Here is a 21,654-nt window from a genome sequence, read left to right as displayed (position 1 = left end):
CAAATTTTGGCAATTAAAAATAAATTCATATGCAGGTTTTTGTGTGGACATCGTTTTCAGCTCCTTTGGGTAAATACTAAGAAATACGACTGCTGAATGGTATGATAAGAGTATGATTAGTTTTGTAAGAAACTGGCAGGGCGCAGTGGCTCACGCCTGTAATCCCAGCACTTTGGGAGGCTGAGGTGGGTGGATCATGAGGTCAGGAGATTGAGACCATCCTGGCCAACATGGTGAAACCCTGTCTCTACTAAAAACACAAAAAAATTAGCTAGGCGTGGTGGCGCTTGCCTCTAGTTCCAGCTACTCGGGAGGCTGAGGCAGGAGAATCGCTTGAACCCAGGAGGTGGAGGTAGCAGTGAGCCTCTGCACTCCAGCCTGGTGACAGGATGAGACTCCATCTCAAAAAAAAAACAAAACAAAACAAAAAAAAAAGAAACTGTCGAACTGCCTTCCAAAGATGTTATAGTTTTTTGCTACATTGAATTAAAAAGTTAATATTATATATTCTAATTGAGTAATCTGTAATAAAACACAATTGATTTTTAAATTTTATCTTTTTAGATTTTTATACTGGTAAGCATTTGGATATTTCAAGTGGTTCTTGTGTGGAACACTGCTATTGTCAATCAAAACCTAGTCTCTCTTTCCTTCTGGACAAATAGCTAAAACATATTACTAAACACCCTGACTATTAGCTCTGGCCATGTGACCAAGTCCAATAATAGATTAAGAACACAAGCAATGGGGGTCAATTCTAAAAAATCCCCCACATACACCCTGCTATGCATATGATATTAAGTCCCCAGGGAATAATGGAGCCACAAGGTGAAAACATGCTGAGTTTCTGAGTTACATCATGGAGAGCTGCACGCAGACCTGGAGCACTTTATCTAAATGAAAATAAACTTATTTTTAAGCAACTGGAAACTTAGTGCTCATTTGTTATAATGGTTTAGCCTACCTTAATGAATGCTTTGGATTTTCTAGGAAGGATGATCATATCATCTGCAAACAGACATATTTTCCATTTATTATGATTTCTAAAACAATGCTGAATCAGGCATCTTAGTCTGTCCTTATTTTAATAGTAGTGTCCCATTAAAAAGTGCTGTTCTGGTAACTACTTAGTTGCTTTGGGTTTCTGATAAGTAGGAAGCATCCATTGTTTTATTGTTTACAAATACATTTTTAAATACCCAGAATGCAAATTTGTCCAACACATTTTTGTTATCCACCTAATCATGTATTTTGTATTTTTTAATCTAGTAAACAACGTGAATACATTAACAGATTTCCTATTGCTGATCCATCCACAGTTTCCTGAAACCAACCTTACTAAATTAAACCAACAAAGTTTACTTTAAAATTGTATTTCTCTTAAACCAAAGAGCAATACTATGATTATATTATTTTTGTTTCTTCAGAATTTACTAGTTAACTTATTTTTATTTATTAATTTATTTTTATTTAAAATTTCCCCCAGCTTTATTGAGGTATAATTGACAAATAAAATTATATATATTTAAGATGTTTAATGTGATGCTTTGGTACACATATAAATTGTGCAATGATTACCATAATCAAGCTAATTAGCATATTCAGCACAAAATTATTTTGAATTTGCTTGGCTTATTACGTATCCATTGCTATCTTTTGCAAGTCCAGCTGTCTGTAGTAGTCTCAATCACTGCCCTTTTTCCCACCTTACCTCTTAGCTCCCCTTGGGTGGTACCAAGTGCTTCTGAGTTGCAGATACTTCAGCGGGCTTGCTTCTTTTCAGGACTGGCTTCTACAGTGGTACTTACATTGTATATTTCTCTTCTTTCCCAAGTCCGTAACCGTACTTTCCTATATTTTCTTCCAAGGGTTCATTGAATTTTTCTCTATGAAGTTATTTCTTTCCTCCCCTCTCCCTATTCTTTTACCTCACAGTTTTTCCCTTTTAAAATACTTCCTGTGTTTTGATTGAAATTTAGAAAGAGAGGAGAACAATCTATTATTTAAAACTGAAGCTCTCAAGACCAGACTGGGCAACATAGGGAGACTCCATCTCTACAAAAAATATTAAAAAATTGAAAAAATATATTAGCCAAGCATGGTGGTGCATCTATAGTCCTACCTACTCCAGAGGTTGAGGTGGGAGGATCACTTGATCTCAGGAGTTTGAGGCTGCAGTGAGTGATGACTGTGTCACTGCACTCCAAACTGGGTGACAGAGCAAGATCCTGTCTCTAAAAAAAAGAATTTAAAAATTAAATTCAATTTATAAAAAAAAAAACCTCAGATGTTGTACATGTCATTATACATTTGTCCAAATCCATAGAACTACAGCTGAGCCATAGTGGCTCAAACCTGTAATGCTAGTGCTTGGGGAGACAAAGCCTAGAGGATTGCTTGAAGCCAGGAATCCAAGACCAGCCTGGGTAACAAATCAAGACCCCATCTCTATGAAATAATAATAATAATAAAAATTAGCCAGGCATGGTAGCACTGCCTGTAGTCCCAGCTACTCAGGAGGGTGAGGTGAGAGGACCACTTGAGTCCAGGAGTTCGAGGCTGCAGTGAGCTATTATTTTACCACTGCACTCCAGCCTGGGTGACAGAGTGAGACCCTGTCTCTTAAAAAAATAGTGAACTCTAGTGTAATATACCACTCTAGTGGGGGATACTTACTGTGGGGGAGGTTATGAATGTGAAGGGGTAGGAGGAATATGTGACTTCTTCATACTTTCAACTCAATTTTGATACAAACCTAAACCTGTTCTAAAATGTGAACTCTATTTTTTTTTTTAAAAAAAAGCAAAATTGAAACTTCTGATAAACTGACCCATATTTTCCTTAGAAGAATTAACCAGAATTTGTATTATCCCATCCATACAAGATAAATATTCTAGGTAGATTTTACTTCCTTTTTCCTTGTTACTTGAGCTTGAAATTACTAGGAATTTTAGTTCCAGATTGCTTCAGTTTTAGAAGTATTATTAACTTCTATTTTAGTCATCTTCTTCCTAACAGCGCCATTAAGTTTCACAATATTATCTGCAATCATTCTGACTCAAAGATTTTACTGATTTCTTTGCCCGCTACTATTTTGTTGGTTTAGTTTCACATCTTCCTCTTTCTTGAATTCTTCACTATGATTTATTTTTCATTTTACAGAAGTCATTCTGGGGCTCTTTTATTTCTCTCTGAAAATATATAGGTCGTATATGATCTGTGTCATTACACATCTGAAAATATTCTTTACCTCCATACTTAGTGATAATTTTGATTGCATATAGAATTTAAGGTTTAAACTACTTTTCCACAGAACTTCATAAACAGAGCTCCATTGTCTTTTAACATCTAGTGTTGTATGTAAGAAGTTCCATGCCCATCTAATTTTCATTTCTTATGCATAAATTGTTGTGTTTCTCTGGAAAATTAAAATATTTTAATTTTAATCTTGGATTTTGAATTTTTAGTAGAGACGGGGTTTCACCATGTTGGTCAGGCTGGCCTCGAACTCCTGACCTCGAGTGAGCCACCTGCTTTGGCCTCCCAAAGTGCTGAGATTACTGGCGCGAGCCACCGCGCCCGGCAGGATTTTGAAATCTGTATTTAAAAAAATTAATATTCCTGCTCTTCACTTACTGAACCCTTTTAATCTGAAGATAGAAAACTTTAGGTCAGGGAAATTTTCTTTTATTATTTCTTTGATTATTGCTTTCATTCATTTTCTCTGTTTTTTCCCTTCTTCATCTCCTATTACTAGATGTGGAATTTTTTAGACCTATCTTCCATATAATTTATCTTTAATCATTTACATCTCTTTTTTTTTTCCAGTTGTGTAGAATTCTATTACTTGTTTTTACAAGCCAACAATTTTTATTAATCTATTTTCATTCTACTATTTTGCCTCCCACCGAAATTTTACCTTTATAATCATATTTTTAATGTCTAGAATGCACTAGTCCTCCAATGGCTTTCTTTTTTGAATCTGATTTCTTCATTTTACTAAATCATGGCCACTTAACTCTCTCTGAGGACAATAATTAAAAAAAATTTCTTAAAGTTGTCTCCTATTTCTTGCTTTAACACTCTTTACTTAGCAGTTAAGTCTTCAGCTTAGTTATGTTGGTGCCCTTCTCTTAGCCTGTTGACTTTCTTCTTTGTTGTCTATAACTGTTTACCAGTAAAGACTTGCATTGATTAACAATGGTATCAAGTGTGGGTTTCTTCAGAATTTGTGAATGTCACTGATACACACCCCTAAGCAGGTATATTAGTCCATTTTCGCACTGGTGTAAATAACTACCTGAGACTGGGTAACTTATGAAGAAAAGAGGTTTGACTTATAGTTCTGCATGGCTGGGGAGGCCTCACGAAACTTACAGTTGTGGCAAAAGGCAAAGGGGAAGCAAGGCACATCTTCCCATGGCAGAGCAAGAGAGAGAGAGAGTGAAGGGGGAAGTGCCACACACTTTCAAACAACCAGATCTCATGGAGCTCACTCACAGTCACAAGAACAGCAAGGGGGAAGTCCACTCCCATGATTCAATCACCTCCCGCCAGGCCCTGCCACCAACACACAGGGATTACAATTGGAGATAAGATTTGGGTGTGGACACAGAGACAAACCATACTTGCAGGCCTCCTTGCTTTTCGGATGACTGCCTACAGTGCCCTCTGAGTACCCTTACCCAGATGCAGTCAGTAGGTGGGCACTTCTAAAAGCTGTGTTTTCCTCTAGGATGTTTTGATGGTGAGCAGACTGACAGAATAGGAGCCCCTCAACTGAGGAAGCAGGAACTTCTTATGATGAAGACAATGCTTTAAAAGCCTTTCCTGTTGCACTGAGTGTTTTTTTCCTTTTCCTTTTCTTCCATTATGCCGATCTAAATTTGAACAAGGCACAGCCATTTCTCTGGCTCCTCTGGCAGGCAGATTCCCATTTTTGTTATTGAGTTGCTTTGCTAACTGCAGTCAGGGGAGAGGCCATAGCCAGGCTTGAGAATGCACAAAGCAGGATTCTGGCCCAGCTCCTGCCATATTTCTAAGACCCCACCCACTCCCATGCTTCCGTGACCCACTCCTGCTTCTTGGAGCTTAAACTTTTCTGAACTCTATTAGGAAACCAAACTATGTACTCCTCCATCACTCCTCCTTCTTTACTTCTATTAGAAGGCAGAAGTTTTGGCAATTAACTTAAAAATTAATTTCATTCTATATGCTTTTATAATATCCAGAAATTCCTCAAGTTTCTGGTCATTTGCAGAAGCTTTCTTTGCTTTCACAGGTGCTGTATATTTATTAGTATTTTTTTTTATGTCAGTGAAATTTTAGTGGAAGCAATGCAAAGAAAAAAACATGAACTCAGTCCACTATCTTCAGTGGAAGACCCTTGGGCATATAAATACAGTCGTATCTTCATTCTCTCTGTCTGTCTCTCAGTCTCTCCTTCTGTGTCTCTTTCTTACACTCTGTCTTAATGATCCAGGGTTCACAATCTGTTCCTTAGAGGTTTAAATAGTTGGAAAAAAAAAAACCTAGGTCAAGGTATCTAACTCCTATGGTATGACAACAACAGCAACAACAAACTTTATTCTTTTATCCTACAGGTAGTCATGGGTGTGTGAATAAACCCAGATAAACTTTTTGATGGTGTTAAGGCAAGGGGCAGAGAACAGGGTGGTCAGAAAGGGAAGATTATGGGGTGATATTTCCAAAAATTTAAAGCAGGAATGTTCAATAATTTCCATTATAACTTAGGCCTTATTATATACCTTTCCTTTGTACTTGGGGGCTAGACTTTTTCCAGGCTGAAAGTATAGCTGACCACTGCTTATTTCTGCAGCCCTGGAAGTTCGCATAGGTGCTTGATCTTGAGGTGGCTCATGTATTCACTGGTATTTGAACAGAGATTGCACTTCTTTGCCACTTAGTCTTGCACCATCAGCACCCCTCAAATCATCCATCTTTTCGGACTACTGGATTATCTGTCTTAGGCTGGTTAATTTACTTTCAAGTCACCTTGGGAGTTCATGAGGAGTCCCCATTGTCCACAGAGCCTGATGCAGTGGCTACACTGACAGGTTTTCCATCACTCACAAATGGCACATCTATTCTTACTGGTCTTAATCTTCACTTTTAACTGTTATTGGCAATGGGCTAATAAAAATTCCTTTTTCATTTCTTCATAATCCCATTAAAAAATAGACTTTATTTTTTAGAGCAGTTTTAGGTTCACAGCAACACTGAGCAGAAGGTGCAGAGATTTGCCATATAACCCCTGCCTCCATATACACATAGCCTCCCCCATTATCAACACGCCCCACCATAGGGGTGCATTTGTTACAACTGATGAACCTACATGGACATCTCAGTATCATCTGAAGTCTGTAGTTTACATTTGGGTTAACCCTTGGTGTTGTACATTCTATGGGTTTGAATGAATATATAATGACATACATCTCCTGTTATAGTATCATGCAGAATCATTTCACTGCCCTAAAAATCCTCTATGCTCTGCCTATTCATTCCTTCCTTCCCCCAACCCTGGGCAGCCACTGATGCTTTTACTGTCTTCATAGTTTTGCTTTTTCTAGAATGTCATATACTTGAAATCATATAGTATATAGCCCTTTCAGTCAGGCTTCTTGCACTTAGTAATATATGTTTAAGATTCATCCATGTCTTTTTATGTCTTGATAGCTCATTTATTTTTGTCACTGAATAATAAATATTCCATTGTCTGGATGTACCATAGTTTATTTATACATTTACCTACCGAAGGCCATCTTGGTTGCTTCCAAGCTTTGGCTGTTAAGAATAATGCTGTGACAAACATCTATGTGAAAACAGCTTTTGCATGGACATAAGTGTTCGAATTTTTGAGTAAATACCAAAGAATATGATTTCTACATTGTATGATTAGGGTATGTTTAGTTTTGTAAGAAACTGCCAAAGTGTCTTCCAGAATAGCTATACCATTTTGCATTCCCACCAGCAATGAATACAGTTCCTGTTGTTCTACATCTTTCAGCGCTTGGTGTTGTCAGCGTTTTGAGTTTTGGCAATTTTAATGGTATTAATTTAATATCATTAAATGGTACTTAGTGGGTATTGGTATCTTATTGTTTCCTAGTTACTTTTGACTTTCTGTCCTCTAATTGAGAAGTGTCTGTGATGGTTAATACTGTCAACTTGATTGGATTGAAGGATGCAACGCATTGATCCTGGGTGTGTCTATGAGGGTGTTGCCAAAAGAGATTAACATTTGAGTCAGTGAGCTGGGGAAGGCAGATCCACCCTTAATCTGGTGGGCACAATCTAATCAGTTGCCAGCAAATATAAAGCAAGCAGAAAAACATGAAAAGGAGAGACGGGCCTAGCCTCCCAGCCTACATCTTTCTCTCGTACTGCGATGCTTCCTGTCCTCAAACATCGGACTCCAAGTTCTTCAGTTTTGGGACTTGGACTGACTGGCTTTCCTTGCTCCTCAGCTTGCAGATGGCCTATTGTGGGACCTTGCAGTTGTGTAAGTTAATACTTCATAAATTCATATATATATATATCTCCTATTAGTTCTGTCCCTCTAAGAGAACCTTGACTAATACAGTGTCTTTTCCTTTAGGATCTTTACGTGACTTAGAATTAATTATGCATTCCACTTTCTCTCCTGCCATATACTGAGAGGCAGAAGGAGAGTAAAGGGAACATGGAAGGAAAGGGAAACACATTAAACAATTTTAGTCTTGTGGGGTAGAACTTGCAGGGTAGAACATGTGTGCACGCACACACTGAATGCCGTTTTCACCTCTCTCCATCAATTCAGAAATCCCTCTAACTCTTGGAAGACAACTGAAGTGGGTGCAGGGAGGTTGGTATACCTAATGGCTTGCAGAAAGCTTATGTCATTAGGTCTAGGAAATTCATAAGCTAAAGTATTTCTATTTTATTTTTAAAGAAATTAGACGGAGGGTTAAAATTGAGGAAACAAAATTTTCTTGAAATTAAGAATGGGGAGCTGAAGGGAAATCAAATGTTCGTAATCTGTGGTGTCTTGGTGTCTTGAAAGCCAGGGTCAGAGCAGGTAGGTTTTGAGATTCTTTTAAGAAAATATACACAAAGCAAAACTAGGTGATATCCAAAAGACTTTAATTTTAGGAAGGAGTGTATGATAGAAAGAATAATGGCCTCCCAAAGATATCTATGCCTTAATATCCAGAACCTATGAATATATTACCTTACATGGCACAAAATATTTTGCAGCTATGATTAAATTAACAATCTTGAGGTGGGGGAATTTTTCTAGATGATCCTCATGGACCAAATGTAATTGCAGCAGTCCTTCTTAGAGGGAGGCAAAATGAACAAAGTCAGATAATGTGAGGACAGAAGCAGGAGTCAGAGAGCAGAGAAGATGATACACTGCTAGCTTTGGAGATGAAAGAAGGAGCCATGAGCCAAGAAATGCAGTTCGCCTCTAGAAGCTAAAAAGAGAAACGAATTCTTCCCTAGAGACTGCAGAAGGAATGCAGCCCAGCAGACCCATTTTAGATTTCTGACCTCCAGAGCCGTAGGAAAATAAATTTGTATATAGTTTTAAGCCACTAAAGTTATGATAATTTGCTATAGTAACAGTATAAATTGAATCCAGATTATCTTACTTAGTGATTGGTATGAGGAAAAATAAAATAGAAAAAATTATTTGCTATTTTAAATTATTACATGTTGAAGTAATAGAGTGGCTCATTGGGTCTATCAAACTCAAAATATTCCATAGATTGGATTAAGAAAAGTGAAGCAATACTAAGGTGTGACGCAGGGAATCATCTGTTTAAAAAGTCCCTAGGTGCTAGCACATTAGCAGAGCTGAGATTAGAGCTCATGTCACATCACTGATGACAGGAGTGTGCCTGTTATTGAATTATTGTCTCTCAGCTCCAAATCCACCCTGTAACGTTGTGCTTGATAGCCAAGATGGATCTCGTAAACATTTCTTCTTTACCTCTTGGCAGCACGTCAAGTTTTGTCAGTAGACGGCAATAGAGGAACACTAGACGGGGAAGGGACTTCTTTTCCTGCTTTAGCTGTCCCTTTCCCTCCTTCCCGTGGTGCTTGGCTGGCCTATGCAGGATACCCGGTTGAGACGACCCCTGGCGAGTCTGAATGGTATGAGCCACAGGCAGCTTCCTAAAAAGGTGGCTTCTTTGTGATCTTAGCAACATCTTTGTGGGTGGCTTCTGGGTGAGTTCTGTAGGGAACTTCTGACAGCCTTCAGTGAATTCATCAGCAGCCTCTGCTGACAGCTTCCTCGGGAGTTTCATTGGCACCCAATGGTGGTTCTCTGCCTGCCACCCTTGGCCTGCAAACTATGGGCCAACTGTGGCTTTTCTGCTATCCTATAGGCTGAAGCCACAGTCCCTTTATTGTGATCTGTATCCCAGTCCTGAGGAAGAGGCCCCCTTCCAAGTTTGTTCCATCTTTGAGTTCTCTCATTCAGACCTCGGGTAATCTTTAGATTTCTCTATTATCCCCTCTTGGTAGCTAATCCCCTATAAATGATTAATAATTCTTTACATTAACATTTCCTCTTAAAATTACTGTGTTCTTTCTGTCTCCTGACTGTTCTTTGACTGATACTACGAGAGGAAGCCAAAGAAAGAATTAGTGTGCTGCATGGGACCAAGCTCACACATGAACATCCCTTCTCATCACCCTCCTCATAACAATTTTATGATTCTTTTGGATATTGTTTTTGTTCTGGCATGGATTTTGATGTTGCTTACAAACATTTCCTGAGTACATATTGTGTATTTGAGGACTAATGATAGCATCTAAAAGCAGTGCATAATGAACAACGCACATATACATGTGTGTACACACACACACACACAACTACTCCTATTAGGAGTTGCTTCAACATCAATAGGCTTCAACATCAACTGTCCTTAACTAGCACCGAGAATATCAGAGAGAAAGCTCTCTGAGCTTTTCTTTTTGAGACTTGATTAGATAAATTGAAGATATTTTGTGGTTCAGAAATCTATAATATTTGATTTGAGTGGTGTGAATGTCAAATAGCAAAACGTTAGTGAAACGAAAGGACAGTTTTGAAGGCTAGCCATGGATTGTGGGGCTGATGAGAGGCATGGTGAGAGACATATGGAGTGACCATTGAGAACTAGAAAAGATGTTCTGGGCTGGAAGTTGTTCTCCTTGTGCCAAATGCAGGGAAATCTACAAAAACCCTCTCACTATATAGAAGAAGCCATTTTTTTTTCTTTTTTCTTTTTTTTTTTTTTTTTTTTCTGAGATGGAGTCTCGTTCTGTAGCCCAGGCTGGAGTGCAGTGGTGTGATCTCAGCTCATTGCAAGCTCTGCCTCCCAGGTTCATGCCATTCTCATGCCTCAACCTCCTGAGTAGCTGGGACTACAGGCACCCCACCACCACACTCGGCTAATTTTTTGTATTTTTAGTAGAGACAGGGTTTCACCGTGTTATCCAGGATGGTCTCGATCTCCTGACCTTGTGGTCTGCCTCCCTTGGCCTCCTAAAGTGCTGGGATTACAGGCATGAGCCACCATGCCTGGCCAGAAGAAGCCATTCTTAGACACTACGTAGCAGACATATTTTTCAGAGCAGAAGAAGATACACAGAAACACATGGAAGCAGATGTAAAACCATAAATCTACATAGACATGGTAGATTTTTACTTTAAAGTCTGAATTTTGGGCATTTGCAGATTGAATGACTGGGAACTTTTTCTATTAACAGTCTTGCATTCTGTAATAAACAGATCAATGTGAATTAGATTAGGTTAGCATTCAAAAACAGTCAGCCGGTGATAAAGAGCCAGGGCAGCTGTCAAACGAAAAGACTTTGTGCAGGTAACTATTCTGGATAGTTAATGTCCTTAGACCTAGTGACTCACTTCTAACAAAGACACTGCAGCAAAAGTGATGGGCTGTCATTTCTGAGATTGTTTAAAAAGGTGTTGACTTCCACCAACACTCTCTCTTTCTCTCTCTCTCTGTCTCTCTCTCTCTCTCTCGATCACTGTCATGCTCATTCTGATGAAGTCAGCTGCTGTGTTGTAAGCTGTTGTATGAAGGGTCACGTGTGACAAGAAACTGAGAGTAGCTTCTGTCCACACTCAGCAAGAATTTGAGGCCCTCAGTCTACTATTATGCAGAACTGAATCTTCCTTAGTTCCTTCTTCACTCAAGCCTTGAGATGAGACCACAGCCTCTGCCAATATCTTGATTCCAACCTTGTGAGACACCTTGAGGCACAGACACCAAACTAAGCTGTGCCCAGGCTCCTGACCCACAGATACTGTGGGATAACACATTTGCTATTTAAGTAACTAAGTTTTGTTACACTGCAATAATCAGTGCAAATACATAAAAGATGCTGGGTGCAGTGGCTCACACCTGTAATCCCAGCGCTTTGGGAGGATGAGATGGGCAGATCACTTAAGGCCAGGAGTTTGAGACCAGCCTGGCTGACAAGGCGAAACCCTGTCTCTACAAAAATAAAAAAATTAGCTGGGCATGGTGGCACATGCCTATAATCCCAGCTACTTGGGAGGCTGAGGCACAAGAATCACGTGAACCCGGGAGATGGAGGTTGCAGTGAGCCAAGATTGAGCCACTGCACTCTAGCGTGGGTGACAGAGCCAGACTCTGTCTCAAAAATAAATAAGTAAATAAATAAATAAATAGTATTTTTACACTGGTTTTCTGTGGCCACTGTAACAAACTACCACAAAGTTGGTGAGTTAAAACCACAGAAATTTATTTTCTCATGGTTATGGAGGCCAGATGTCCAAAATCAGTATCACTAGGCTGAAATCACGGTGTTAGCAGGACCACACTCCCTCTGAAGGTTCCCCCTACCAGCTGCTGACATTCCTTGCCTTGTGATAGCATCATTGTAGCCTTCGTGAATGGCACTTATAAATCTCTGTCTACCCCCATCTTCACATGGCCCCTTCGTGTGTGTGTGTGTGTGTGTGTGTGTGTGTGTGTGTGTGTGATCTCCCTCTGCCTCCCTCTTATAAAGATACCTGCAATTGCATTTAGGGTCCACTCTATTAATGATCCAGATCATCTCTTCATCTCAAGATCCTTACCTTCATCACATCTGCAGAGGTGCTTGTTCTACATAAGGTGACATTTACAGAGTCCAGGAGTTAGGACATGAATACTTTTGGTGGTGGGGGGCGGCGGGCATTCTCAGCCTACCATACATACCTACTGTTTTAAAGCTCAGTATGCTCCAGATACAATGCTAAACACATATATGCATTTTCACTTATGTGCATTTCACTTACATATGTTACCATGCTTCATTTTTACATATGGAAATGGAGTCTCAGAGAGCTTGAGTGACTTGACTCAAGTCACACAGCTATTTAGTGGTGAAGCCAGGGTGAACCCAGGCAATCTGACCTCCGAGTTTGAATATCTAACTGCTCTGCTGTGTTGCTTTCCCATTATATGCTTAAGCTAACTAATTAGCAAAGGGCATATCTATTTTCCTGGATATAATATATTTGGTGAGTTCTTACTAATGGTGTGACTTTTGGTATCTTTATAGTTTCCAAATTGAAAGGTCTTTTTAAGGAGAGGCACTTGAACTGGGAGGACCTTATCTAACATTTAGAATAAAAATTACTGTTGCCTAGAGAAGATAGACCAAGTAAATAACATTTCTCACATAATGGATCCTAGACAAGCACATCACATTTACATAAACCCAATCTCTGTTGTTGAGGGTCTAAAGAACTAGAATAGGCAAGCTGTGCTCTTTTGTGCAAAGCTCTTCAGGGGAACTGATTGCTTTGAGCACTTAGAGGCACTTCTCTATAATTAGTTTTGGATGGATTTATTTGGCTTTCCTGGGAAAAGTAGATCTAGAGGTGAAATCCGAATGAGGTTAGAGAAGAGGTGATTCTTGTGTTGATCAAAGTTCAAAATGAGAAGATACATAATGGATTCCAGATTAGGATCTGTTCAGCATTTGCTATGCTATTCCTTTAACAGCTTGCTGATTTTCCACATATGACCCGGTAGTCTAAAAATTCAGATCACACAGAAACTTCAGTCTTGTTTAGATTTCGGCTTTAGGCTTATGAATCTCTTTTTCCATATGTTTCTTCTTGGGGGCAGATTCTAAATTTAGGAAAGTAATGGTGTCGGAGGCCTAAGAGTGATTTCTTGAGCTTTTGTTTTTATTGCTGTCGCATTATGATGGCATGGCCATCCCTTCCTCAATGTGACATGCCTGCACAGGTGTGCAGGTGGCTAAAGGATTCAAGAGATGGGACTTGGATGGCAGATGGTCATGCCTTGTCCTGATTCCAACCACACTTTGAACATTCTGTCCCTCCTCTGACATGCCTCACTTCAGATGGCAACCTCATTTCGAGGTAAATTGTTTTTCACTGTGCTTTTCGTGTTGGAGTTGACCTCGTGCCTGGCACTGTGTGAAATGAATTGGCCTACTTTCTGCCCCACGGATATCAGAGGCTTACTGGTATTTAGTGAATGCTTTGTCATTTTGATCCTAGAAAATAGAGCCTGAAGAGATCTTCTAATTTTACTAAGATCATCCCATCTACCTTATTGCAGTATCTCCCTAAAGACAGATGCTTTATGAATGAAGGAGTTCTAGAGTCAACTAAGTTGGGATGCTTCACAGAAAGAAGTGTTTTGAGGCCAAATGACTTTAGAAAATGTTGATTTTCCCCTTCCTTCTATCATCCCTGTAGCTGAAATATTGACAACCACACCTTATCTCTTTAGCTCCCCTCTGAGTACCATGGTAGGTATTTCTGGCATTTTTATAGTTTCTCACTTTCATCCAGGTTCTTTTCTTCTTTGCCTGAGGAATTTCTTCAGCAATCTGGGAGAGTCTGTTCTCCTGCTGGTAAAACCTGAAAGTGTGGGTGAGTTTAGCCGGGCGCGGTGGCTCACGCCTGTAATCCCAGCACTTTGGGAGGCCGAGGCGGGCAGATCACGAGGTCCGGAGATCGAGACCGTCCTGGCTAACACCGTGAAACCCTGTCTCTACTAAAAATACAAAAAATTAGCCGGGCGTGGTGGCGGGCACCTGTAGTCCCAGCTACTCGGGAGGCTGAGGCAGGAGAATGGCATGAACCTCGGAGGCAGAGCTTGCCGTGAGCCAAGACTGCAGCACTGCACTCCAGCCTGGGCGACAGAGCGAGACTCCATCTGGAAAAAAAAAAAAAAAGAAAGTATGGGTGAGTTTACACCCTCAGAGCAACCCTCAATCATGGAAAAATTGGACTTGATAGATAAATGCCTAGGCCTCCCCACCCTCTGTGAAACAATTCCAAAGCCATGTCATAGTTTCTTAGACAGTTTCCAGCAGAACTGAGCTCTACTTACTCATGGCACTAACTTATTCATTAACGCAATCTTACTGTTTCCTCATTTCCCTATCAATCTTCCCTGTCTCATTTGTGTCTCTTATTTTTGCCTTTGACATTAACTACCTGCACCCAAGTCTTTGTCTAAGAGTGTGTTTTAGGGGACGTTCTCCAATTCTTTGGATAATCCTAATTTATAGTAGCTTTGAGAAGTACAGAAATGTCTCTTATCCTGTTTCCTAAACATCCTCCCACAGACCTTTTTTAACTTTAACATTCTGTGCATCTGATGTTTTTCACACTGTAGTTCCTGAATTGCTGTGGTTCCTGGAGATATTTCAGGTAGAAGTATTCTAAAGAGCTTCCCATAAAAGAGAGCCTACAGCCCATTTTTGTGTTTGACTATCCTTTGCAAAAACCTCAAGGCCACAGGTCCACAAGGGACCTTATAGTGTATTTATCTCATTTTATTAATGGAGAAATAAAGACCTGGAGTGTTGAACTCTCATTTGGCTCAATCATCTGAGATTATATAGGAAGTGTACATAGAAATTCTTTAGCCCAAGGGTCAGTAAACTATGGTTCATGGGCAAAACTCAGCCTGCTGTCTTTGTATATAGCCCACAAGCTAAGAATAGTTATGGCATTTTTTAATGATTGAAAAGAAATTTTAAAATAATATTTTATGACATATGAAAATTAATACAAAACTTAAATTTTAGCATTGCTGAATAGTTTTAGTGGGACATGGCCACACCCATTTTTTTAATCCATTGTCTACAGCTGCTTTAGTGCTAAAATGGCAGATTTGAGTTGTGACAGAGACTGTATGACTTGCAAATATTTACTAGGTGATTTGCTACAAAAACATAAATATAAATATAAATATTAGTATTAATAGAAAATATTTACTAGGTGATTTTTTACAAAAAAATTTGCTAATCCCCACTTTAGATTTCCAATACATGATGAATGGAATTGCATTATCTGCATAAGTCAATATAGTGTAGCCAAGAGATCATAGAATTGGGAATAGTGCATAGGGATTTTATTTTATGCAGCGCTGCTAGCAAGCTTCATTGGATTTTGGACAAATGAGGTCACATCTTTAAATATCAACTTACTTATTTGTAAAATGAAGTGACTGGACTGAATGCTTCTCAGTGTTCACTCATGTTCTATGTTTTCTTCGATTCTGTATTTGTCTGTTTGGCATTCATTAATCACAGGGCCAAACCAGTGGGTAAAGTTGTTTACATATCCCCTGTGAACAAAATCCTATTACAAATTCTCCAACCAATCCTGAGTCCATAAGCTCAACCACCTCATTTCTCTAACTCCCACACACCATTTCAATACTTCCCCTACTCTAAATCATACCAGGCAACTAGACACCACTCCTATGCTATATCAGAGCCCACAGACATTATTCCAAATAGCCAATACTAAGCTGTTTCTCCTCTCCTGCCTTGCCTCTCACGAAGAAAATACCATAAAGGCTCTAGACCATGCTCCTTCCTGCTTCTGCCTCCTGATCTACTCTGCTGCTTCCCCATGTGGCCTCACATGGTGTGCTGGGCCTCTTGTTTCTAGGGGAACTGTGAGTAACAACAAATTGTTCTTTCAATGGCCTTGACCTCTTCATATCATCACTCACTCCCCTGCAATAAATTAAGACTGGACACAAATCACTTAAGTGCAAATAATTTATCATTCTGTGCAGTTATCTCAGATTTAACATACATAATACTGGAATGGGGTTTGTTCCTAATGTTCAGCCTAAGCCAAACCTCCGTTATTGCCGTTCAGTTCCTTCGGTCTTCATCCATGAACTGTGAGAAAGAAAGTACTTAAGGCTGCATCCCTGCTGCACAGGGAGACTTTGCCTATTTCTAAAGTTCATATGACCTGTAAAGAAGACTCCTCGTTTGCCTTCTTATAAATCAAAAACTGAGATTCAGGAAAACTTTTTCATCATACAGTTTTTCAATTGTCTTTTTTCTTCACACTGCTCTAAATCACCGAACTACTTGTACTTTCTACTTAGTCCAATATGCGCTGTACAGTATTAACTTTTCTCCAAGTTGTTTCCTTTTTAAATTTTTTTATTTTTAATTAATTAATTAATTAATTTTTAGAGACAGGGTCTTACTCTGTCTCCCAGGCTAGAGTGCAGTGATGTGATCATAGCTCAAACTACAGCCTCAAATTCCTGGGCTCGAGGGATCCTCCCCTGACTCCTGTCTCAGCCTCCTAAATAACTTGGACTACAGGTGTGCACCACCATGCCTAGCTTTTTTTTTTTTTTTTTGGTAGAAATGGGGTCTTGCTCTGGTACTCAGGCTATTCTCAAACACCTAGGCTCAGCTTTTCAAAGAACTGGGATTATAGGAATAAGCCATTGCGCCCAGTCTGGTGTTTCCTTTTTTTTTTTCCTGTCAAGTACAACTATACTTTTTTTCCAAAAGTTTTCTGTCTTTCGGCACCTCCCCACACAATTGGCACTGTCATTTGCCTTTTAAGGATCCCCTCTCTAGGTGCCCTTAGGAATAAAGGTTGATTAGGACCTACAGGGGCATACTGGTGGCACAAATGAGTGAAATAGACTGGGCATAATGCAGTAGGGGTGATGGAAGCCATTGTAAAGAAACAGACCTATACTCTGGTAATAGCTGTTATTTCTGTTTGAGCAATTATTGTCACATGAGAATTCTGTCCAATGTTGACAAATCTTTTAACTTTTCAACAGAAGGGAGAGCAAGATGGCCAAATAGAAGCCTCCAGCAATTATACCCCCCACAGGAACAACAAATTAAGCAACACAAACAAGAAAATCACCTTCATAAAATTGAGAAATCAGGTGAGCAATCACAATACCTGGCTTTAACTTCATATCACTGGAAGAGGTCCTGAAGAGTGTAGGAAAGACAGCTTTGAATTGCCTACCTCACTTCTTCCTTAACCCATGTGGCTCAGAGAGAATCTGTGCACTTTGGAGAGGGTGAATGCAGTAACCGTGGAATTTTGCATATGACCTCAGGGCTGCCCTATCACAGTGGAAAGCAACAGAGGGCAGAAACTCAGATGGCACCCGCAGAGGGAGCATTTAGTCCAGCCCTACCCAGAGGAGAATCACTTATCCCGGCTGTTGGAACCTGAGTTCCAGCAAGCCTCACCACTACCACTGTTGGCTAAAGTGCTGTGGGGTTCAAAATAAACTTGAAAGGCAGTCTAAGCCACAAGCACTGCAATTCCTGGGCAAATCTCAGTGCTGTGCTTGGCTCAGAGCCAGTGGACTTGGGGCACACATGACCCAGTGAGCCACCAGCTGGGATGGCCAGGGGAGTGTCACCTCTCCCCCAACCCCAGGCAGCACAGAAAGAAACTTCTTCCTTCTGCTTGAGGAGAGGAGAGGGAAGAGTAAAGAGGACTTTGTCTTGGAACTTGGATATCCACTCAGCAACAGTAGAATGGGGCACAAGGCAGAGTCCTGAGGCCTCTTTTCTAGGCCCTAGCTCCCAGATGACTTTTCTAGACACACTCTGGGCTAAAAGGAAACCTGCTGTCTTGAAGGGAAGGACTCAGTCCTGGAAGAATTTTTCACCTACTGATTAAGGAATACTTGGGTCCTGAATAATCAGCAGTAGCAACCAAGCAGTATTCACCTTGGGCCTTGGATGAGTCTCAGAGCCATGCTGGCTTCATGTGTGACCCAGCACATTCCCAGCTGTGGGTCTTACAAAAGAGACTTCTTTTGCTTAAGGAAAGAAGAGGTAAGAAGAGTAAGGGGACTCTTTTGAAGCTTGGGTACCACCAGCTCTACCCAGCGATGTAGAGTACCAAGTGGGCTCCTGGGGTTCCTGATTCCAGGCTTTGGCTCCTGGACAGCATTTCTCGATCCTTCCTGGGCCATAGAGGAGCCTACTTCCATGAAAAGAGAATCCCAGGCTTGGTAGCATGCACACAAGCTGACTGAAGAGCCCTTGGGCCTTGAGTGAACATGGCGGTAGCCAGGTAGTGCTTACTGTGGGCCTGGGGCAGTGGTGGCCATGGGGAGAGACTCATCTGCTTGAGAAAAGGGGAGGGAAGAGTGAGAAGGACTTTGTCTTAAGGCTTGGGTGCCAGCCCAGCAGTAGTAGAACAAAGCAGCGAGTAGATCCCTAAGGTTCTTGACTCCAGGTCCTGGCTCCTGGATGACATCTCTGGACCCACACCCACTATGGGCCAAGAAGAACTCACTGCACTAAAAGGAAGGACGTGAGCTTGGCTGTATTTGCCACATGCTGGTTATAGAGGCCTTGATGAACATAGGTGATAGCCAAGCAGTGGTAACTGCGGGCCTTGAGTGAGACCCCAGTGCTGGCTTTGGGTCTGACCCAGCACAGTCCCAGTTGTGGTGGCCACAGGAGTGCTTCAGTCACTCCTCCCTTAGCTTCAAGTGGAGACAGAGAGATGGAGAGAGAGACAGAGAGAGAGAGAGAGAGAGAGAGAGAGAGAGAGAGACTGTTTGTTTGGGAGAAAGTCAGGGAAGAGAACAAGGGTCTCTGCTGGATAATCCAGATAATTCTCTCAGGTCTTACTCAAGACATCAAGGAAGTACTTCTACAAGCCTGCAAGAGCCATGGCATCATTGGGCTTAGGGTGCCCCCTAATGCACATACAACTGCAGTGACCAAAGACATAGATCACAGTGCCCAAATCTCTTTGAAAACGGACTCGGAAAGCCTTCCCAAGAAGGATGGGCACAGACAAGCTCAGACTGAGAAGACTATAATAAATACCTAACTCTTCAACACCCAGAAACTCACAAACATCTACAAGCATCAAGACTACCCAGAAAATGGCTTCACCAAATGAATGAAATAAGCACCTGTGACCAGTACCAAAGAGACAGAGATATGTGAACTTTCAGACAGAAAACACAAAATAACTGTTTTGAGGAAGCTCAACAAAATTTGAGATAACACAGAGAAAGAATTCAGAATCCTGTCAGATGAAATTAATGAAGAGATTGAAATAATTAAAAAAAATCAAGCAGAAATTCTGGAGCTGAAAAATACAATTGCCATACTAAAGAACACATCAGAGCCTCTTAACAGTAGACTTGATCAAGCAGAAGAATTAGTGAGCTTGAAGACAGTCTATTTGAAAATACACAGCCAGAGGAGAAAAAAGAGAAAAAGAATAAAAAAGAATGAAGCATAAATGTAAGATCTAGAAAATAGCCTCGAAAGGGCAAACCTAAAGTTATCGGCCTTAAAGAGGAGGGAGAGAGAGAGCGAGAGAGAGAGAGAGAGAGAGAGAGAGAGAGAGAGAGAGAGAGAGATCAGGGTGGAAAGTATATTTAAAGAGAAAATAACAGAGAACTTCCCAAACCTAGGGAAAGATATCAATATTTAAGTACAAGAAGGTGATAGGACACCAAGCAGATATAATCCAACTGAGACTACCTCAAGACATTTAATAATCAAGCTCTCAAAGGTCAATGATAAAGCAGCAAGAGAAAAGAAATAAAAACATGCGGAAGGAAAAAAAAAAAAAAACCTTTTATCCTAAATTAGCATATCCTGTGAAAATATCCTTCAAACATGAAGGAGAAATAGACTTTCCCAGACAAACAAAAGTTGAGGGGTTTCATCAATACTAGACCTGTCCTACAAGAAATTCTAAAGCCAGTTCTTTGGTCTGAAAGAAAAGGACATTAGTGAGCATTAGGAAATCATCTGAAGGTACAAAACTCACTAGTAATAGTGGGTACACAGAAAGACACAGAAAATTATAACACTATAATTGTGGTGTGTAAACTACTCATATCTTGAGTACAAATACTAAAAGATGAACCTATCAAAAATAGTAACTACAACAATTTTTCAAAACATAGACAATATAATAAGATAAAATTGGAACAACAAAAAGTTAAAAAGTGGGGGATGAATTTAAAGTGTAGAGTTTGTATGAGTGTTCTCTTTGCTTGCTTGTTAGTTTGTTTAAGCAATCAGTGTTAAGTTGCACTTAGTCTAAAATAAGGAGTTATAAGATATTTGTAAGCTTCATGGTAACCTCAAATCAAAAAACATGCAACAGATATACACAAAATAAAAAGCAAGAAATTGAAACATACCACCAGAGAAAATTGCCTTCATGAAAAGGAAGACAGGAAAGAAGGAAGAGAAGACCACAAAACAATCAGGATACAAATTTTAAAATGACAGGAGTAAGTCTTTACTTATCAATAATAACATTGAATGTAAATGGACTAAAGTCTCCAACCAAAAGACATAGAGTGGCTAATTCATTAAAAAAAAATCCAATGATCTCTTGCCTATAAAAAATGCTCATCACCTATAAAGTGATGTAGACTGAACATAAAGGGATGGACAATTATATTCCATGCAAATGGAAATGAAATGAGCAGGAGTAGCCATACTTATATCATACAAAATAGATTTCAAGACAAAAACTACGAGAAGAGACAAAGAAGGTCACTATATATTGATGAAGGGGTCAATGCAGCAAGAGGATATATAAGAAGTTTAAATGTATTTAAATTTAATACACTGGGGCACCCAGATATATATATAACAAATATCATTAGAGCTAAAGAGAGAGATAGACCCCAATACAATAATAGCCAGAGACTTCAACATCCAACTTTCAACATTGGACATATCTCCTAGACAGAAAATCAACAAAGAAATATCTGACTTAATTTGCACTATAGACCAAGTGCACCTAATAGATATTTACAGAACATTTCATCCAATGGCTACAGAATACACATTCTTTTACTCAGCATATGAATTATTTTCAAGGATAGGCCATATGTTAGGCCACAGAATGTCTTAAAAATTAAAAAAAATTGAAATAATATCAAGTATCTTATCTAACTACAATGGAATAAAACTAGAAAACAATAACAAAAGGAATGTTGGAAACTTTACAAACACTGGTAAACAATATGCTCCTGAATGACCAGCGAGTCAATGAAGAAATTAAGAAGGAAACTGAAAGATTTCTTGAAACATATGATAATGGAAACACAACATAAAACTTTTGGGATACAGCAAAAGCAGTACTAAGAGGAAAGGATATGACAATAGGCACCTTCATCAGAAAAGTAGAAAAACTTCAAATAAATAACACAATTATACATCTTAAAGAACTGGAAAAACAAGAGCAAATCAAATTCAAAATTAGTATAAGAAAAGAAGTAATAAAAATCTTAACAGAAACTAATGAAATTTAAATAAAAATACACATAAGATCAA

At 39.7% G+C, this 21,654-nt stretch overlaps 1 long non-coding RNA gene across 1 annotated transcript in view; it reads left to right on the top strand.

Annotated features, from left to right (window-relative positions):
• Positions 1–21,654, top strand: part of LOC144329718 (uncharacterized) — a 53,266-nt gene extending 31,612 nt beyond the window's left edge. The window contains exon 2 of the long non-coding RNA XR_013395318.1: positions 17,136–21,654. This is a non-coding gene — a long non-coding RNA (uncharacterized LOC144329718). The remainder of the gene's footprint in view (positions 1–17,135) is intronic.

This window comes from Macaca mulatta, chromosome 7, assembly GCF_049350105.2.
Source record: "Macaca mulatta isolate MMU2019108-1 chromosome 7, T2T-MMU8v2.0, whole genome shotgun sequence".
Lineage (NCBI taxonomy): Eukaryota > Metazoa > Chordata > Mammalia > Primates > Cercopithecidae > Macaca > Macaca mulatta.
This window is presented reverse-complemented; position numbering and strand designations above follow the sequence as displayed.